General features: G+C 35.3%; 1 non-coding gene across 1 annotated transcript; it reads right to left on the bottom strand.

Annotated features, from left to right (window-relative positions):
- Positions 1-5,332: 5,332 nt before the first annotated feature.
- On the bottom strand, positions 5,333-5,439 carry LOC122752089. The gene has a single exon (XR_006355890.1). It is a non-coding gene; the product is annotated as a U6 spliceosomal RNA (small nuclear RNA).
- Between the last annotated feature and the right edge of the window lie 209 nt (positions 5,440-5,648).

The following is a 5,648-nucleotide window of genomic DNA, read 5'->3' as shown; positions in this document are numbered from 1 at the left end:
GTATTAGGTTTTTTAAAAAGCATTTAGAAAGTTTGGACCCCAAACTGGTTTGTTTCCCTTCAAAAATGTTCTACAATAAACATAAGATCATTTTACACAGTAACAACAATACTGTGAGGATGATCAACTGGGAAAGATTTAGCTACTCTGATAAGACAATGATCCAGGACAATTCCAAAGGACCCATGGTGCAAAGTGCCATTCACCTCCAGAGAGAGAACTGATGAATTCTGAATGCAGATTGAAGCATACCCATTCCCCCAAAACTTTCTTTATTTTTATTGCTTTATTTTGTTAGTGTTTTCTTTTGTAAGATGGCTAATATAATCAAAATTATAGTATTTGCCTTAGCAAGGTGGGTAGGGGGTGTGCAGTAAGAAGGAAGAAAATTTGGAATTCAGCACTAAAAAAGATTGTTAAAAATTATTTTACATATAATTGGACAATATTTAACAAAATTAAAAATAATGTTTTGCTAAGAAGAACTAATTTATGGACAAGAATTTTATTGTTAGTTGTCTAATGACACACCTTTAGGCATCAATTTTATTTTTGGACCAGCTATGAGTAGGTGAACATATTTTCTTTACATTTATGGGTATACACATATGTGTGTATATCTATCTCTATATCTATCTATCTATCTATCTATCTATCTATCTATCTATCTATCTATCTATCTATCTACCCATCTGAGATAGAGTTTACTTATAAAACAGAGTGACTTGAAAATAGTAGACTAGACTTGAAGGCAAGAGACTTGGGTTCTGTTCCCAGCTCTGCCATTAATTAATAGCCTTACCCAAGACAAGTCATTTGGTCTCCCTGAGTCTTAGCTTTCTCATCTGTAAAATGAGGGGATTAGAGTAGATTATTTCAAAGGTCCCTTTAAGCTCTCACATTCTATGGTTCTTTAGTCAATATTTAGTAATTGAAATGAATGTTTTCATGGAATGAAAATTTTGGGGGATGTGGTAGCACTGTGGTTTAGTAAAGACAGTCAGAAAGTTCAAGTTCTGGTCCCTTCACTATTTAAAAATCATGTGACCTTGGGTTTACTGTCTCTGTGCCTCATATATCCTCATGTGTAAAGTGAGATAGATGATAGATCTAGATCCTTAAAGGCCCCTTGTGTTTTCAAAATTCTGTGATTTTATGTTACTGCTAATTATATGATATCTCCTTTAAGACACGTAAAGAAGATAAGAGTTCAGGTGGCAATAAGAAGTACTAAGTGTTGTGGCTAGGTTTAGGTACTCTCTCCTGGGACTCAGTGGGCAAAACCATTATCATTATTCTAGGCTACTATGTATCCAATGAGGAGCTGGCCCCAACTAAGATGCTGGTGTATAACTACATTGTGTCTATTAACAGCACACTTTATATTCAATGGTACAATTCTGACTACTCCTTGACTCGAGGTAAAACCGATTCCTTTGGAGGACAGAATTTTAAATAAGAAGTGAACAAAGGACTCCCAAAGGAAAAATGAGAGGTGATACAACATAAAGATGAGCTCCATTCAGCTAGAGCAATTCTGACAGGGAAAGTTGACCTTTGCTTCAGATCAGTGTGTTCAGCACAATGACTATATCCTAGAGAGCAAAGAACTAGGGTTCTACTTAAGGAGAATCAAGGCACCAAAGGACAATTATACCGTTGCCCTGAGATCTAACAAAAAATAAACCCCAGGATTATTTTTAAAAAAGAAGACAAGGGAATAATTTAGTGTATTGTATATGGACGATGAGCAGCTAGGTGGTACAGTGGATAGAGTAACAGCCCTGGAGACAGGAAGATATCTTCCCAAGTTCAAATCTGGCCTCACACACTTACTAATCATGTGACGCTGCACAAGTCACTTAACCCTGTTTCCCTCCATTTCCTCATTTTAAGATGAGCTGGAGAAGGAAATGGCAAACCACTCCAGAATCTTTGCCAAGAAAACCCCAAAGTGGATCACAAAGAGTTGTACACAACTGAAAAATGACAACAAAAATGAATGATAGTTAGCAAATGCAGGATGTACATATAAAATCACAGAAATTTTATTATCTGCCCATCTGAATATGAATATAGAATCATAGATTTTGAAAAAGATACTTATAGGTCATTTAGTCCAACTTCCTAATTGTACATTTGAGAAAACTGAAGCCCAGGGAGATGCAATTACTAGCCCTAGGTCACAGTAACAGAACTTAACTTTCTCAGACTCCAAAGCCAATTCTCTTTTCTACTCTACTGTATTGTTGCTGATTTTAGTCAATTTATTACTGAGGATAATTATAGAATGTCCTTTTATTTTATTAATTTTTAGACTAATTAATCAGCAACACTTATAGCTCATTGCTCAGACCCCTATCCCTCCTCCCCCCATGGGCATTATATACAAACTTGAATATGTCTGCTTGTCAAATTAGAAGAAAAGAAAAAAAAAGGTGTCTAACTTGTAAACCATAATTCCAAACAAGCTTCCCACAGGTCACTCAGACATTTTTATTAAAAGGAAAAAACAATATGGTGCATCCATTATTCTTTCATTTTGCAAAATGTCAACCTCTATGTGATCCTTTTAGTTTCTATGGGTGTTCCAAACAGAACACATTTAGAGGTAGAGCTAATACCCCGCAAAGCAAGTATAGATCAGAATGTGCATAAAAAAGCAATCATGACTTACAGTCTCTCACACACACAGAGTATCAAAAAACCATTTTATCTGACAGATAGAAATAAAGTGTAAGATTTCTATTGAACTCCCCTATCTACAGCATCTATTTTTGCTCTGTCCTGTCTCAAGAAAATGATGATTTTCAAGTGTCTAAAGGATATGCAAGTCATGATGAATTTGGGTTACTCTTTCACCTCTCAGAACTGAGAAAAGGTCACTGACAGTTCACCTAGTTGAGTAGCCAAATTGGTGTTATTTTCTGAAGTTGGACACAGGAATGAGACAACTTAGAAAAAGAATGTATACTTTCAATTTGCCCTTACAATTATCACTCCTTGCACCACCCCCTAGTCCCCCCACCCCACCACCAACAAAAAGTCTTATGCATTTATCTTTATGATTGGAATCACAGAAATTATTCAGGGAGTGAAATCAATGGATCAACTAAACAAATTTAGAAGTGGAGAAACTTCAGTCTACCTCCACAGCAAGAAAAGTATTTGATTAAAGGAATGAAAAAGTGGAGGGTTTTTGTTGTTGTTGTTGTTGATGTTGTTTGGTTTTTTGTTTGCTTGTTTTGTTTTTTCTTTTAAATTCTCCCTTATCAGAAACCATGTGGACTTTCTGTTCTTCATCCTGTATGCCTACCTATAACAGTCCAAAGGTGAAATGCCTGAATATTAAGCCATAATCAATCATTGTACACACACTAATTACTTTCTGTCCTCCTCTTTCCTTGTCATCATGGTCCAGAGCAGGTTTTTTGAGACTGAGTACATTCATCTGAGCTGTTAGCTGCTACGCTCCACCGCATCCTTGTATGATCTGCCTGGTCCCAGACCCCCAGAGAACATTTGTGCTTGCATACTGTATGTGAACTTTAGATAAATAAATAAACACGGGAAACAGCTTCCAGATAATTGAAAGCGAATGAAGGAGGGAGCCAAAAGAAAACAATTTCTCTAGGGATAAGCCAGCTAAGGTGGCAGGTATGATTAAAATCCATATGATTTATGGGTAGGTGTGTTACTAACATGACAGCCCTTTAGTGTTTGTTTGTTTGGGTGCATTTGACAATAAAGTTTTGTTGTTGTTGTTGGGTTTGCTGCGGGTTTTGCTCAGGAGTTAGCCACTCAGGAATTCCTAGTGCCTGACTGAGCAGTAATTTAGCAAGCTCTCTTGTGCTCTTTTCCTGTCAGCATTAACATGTCAATTCATTTTAATAGTCTGGGCATGCTCAGTGGGCAAGCATTTTCTCAGTAGGTATCCCATGAGCCCACCCTGTGGTGCAGAAATGTGTTATAGCTTGTCTCAGACCACGGAGGCTTCAGCAGGTTTATTTTCATTATGGCCAAGTGTATTTATTAAAAAGCCAAAAGAATATATAAGATCAAGACCATAACAAATTAAAGGGAATGCACATGTTTGATTAGTAATTTAAACTCTTCCACAGAATAGGTTATTATCTGGCATAATAATTTGTTTTTGTTTTTAAGTGTGCTGTCACTTCCTCTGGTTTTTGGAAGTTAAATGATGTACCGCCATGCTTGGAATTTTCTATAATCATGATTAATAGTTGAAGTGGCTTTTATATTAAAACAAAATTCATTTGCCACCTTTCTCATTAAACAGACTTCAACTAGATTATCAAATATTCTTTTATATTTGCTTATTTATGTATATTACACGTTTGTATGAATATATATTAATCAATCTATCTCTTCATTTATTGATTTGTTTATATATTCATCTATCTCTCTATCAATCTATCTATCATCTATTTGTCTATGTATTTGTTTGAAATCAAGACACTTCCTGGTTTCTAAGACTGGCTGTTGATTGTCCTCCTAAATGTTAATTCAAGATGGAAAGTCTAGTAGAATTAGCAAATGCCTTATCAGAAAAGGAGAAAGCAAAAACACATTGCCAGAATAAACCGGTATTAATAACTAGCATTTGTATGGTACTTCAAATGTTGCCAACTATTTCAGTGTTATTGCCTCATGTGAGCCTCACGACAATACTGACAGGTAGCTATTATAATTGTCCCCTTTTTAGGATGAGGAAGATGATACACTGGGCAAGTACCTCAGTTTTCTTTAGTATCAGGAGATTTATTTGAATGTAGGTTCTCCTGACTCCCAGGTGCATACTTTTTCACTAGTTTGCCCTTCCTAGTGGAACAGGCTTAGTAGTTTTTGACCTATCTCTAAAATGCTGCTTAAGTCAAAGCAGCGTTTTGGTGATATTCAGTGTCACAGTAAAATAAAAATACTTAAATAAATAGTTAACATATACATTGAAGATGATAGTTCTAAATAAAGGTGAATATTGTATAATATAATAAGGCTGATGGAGAAAATAAGGAAGGATTAGAGGAATAAAAATCATCACCCCCAATCTTTTTAATTGATTTATATTCAGTGATTAACCTTATAATTTTATGTTGAAAAGTGTAATGGGCTTCCATGGAAGAGTATGTGTCCTCATATCATTTTCCTCCTTACCCATATATTCCTGATATATGATGCTCTCATTCACTGAAGTGTTCAACTAAAAAAAAAAAGCTATATCATCTCTCATTTGTTTTGTTGCAATGGTAGATTATTGTCTAGATACAGGTCAAACTGAATGATAACTGAGGTCCTTTCTTTCTTTTTTTTTTTAAATATGGAATGCTTCACGAATTTGCGTGTCATCCTTGCGCAGGGGCCATGCTAATCTTCTCTGTAGCATTCCAATTTTAGTATATGTGCTGCCGAAGCGAGCACACTGAGGTCCTTTCTAACAGATTCCTTAATTCTGTGGTTATGTAAAGGTAGTCAGAATTAAAGTTTATATGCAATCCTAGCATACTGAAGTATCCTAAAGCTATCAGTAATTATTCTAGCTTTGAGACATAATCATATGGCAGTAGATGTTGAATTCTGGTTGAAATTTAAAGAATTAATTCATGATCTTATAATTTAATGTATTTTTT

The sequence above is a fragment of the Dromiciops gliroides genome, chromosome 3, assembly GCF_019393635.1.
Source record: "Dromiciops gliroides isolate mDroGli1 chromosome 3, mDroGli1.pri, whole genome shotgun sequence".
In the NCBI taxonomy this organism is placed as follows: Eukaryota; Metazoa; Chordata; class Mammalia; order Microbiotheria; family Microbiotheriidae; genus Dromiciops; species Dromiciops gliroides.
The sequence above is the reverse complement of the archived record's forward strand: the minus strand, read 5'-3'. Positions and strand labels throughout refer to the sequence as shown.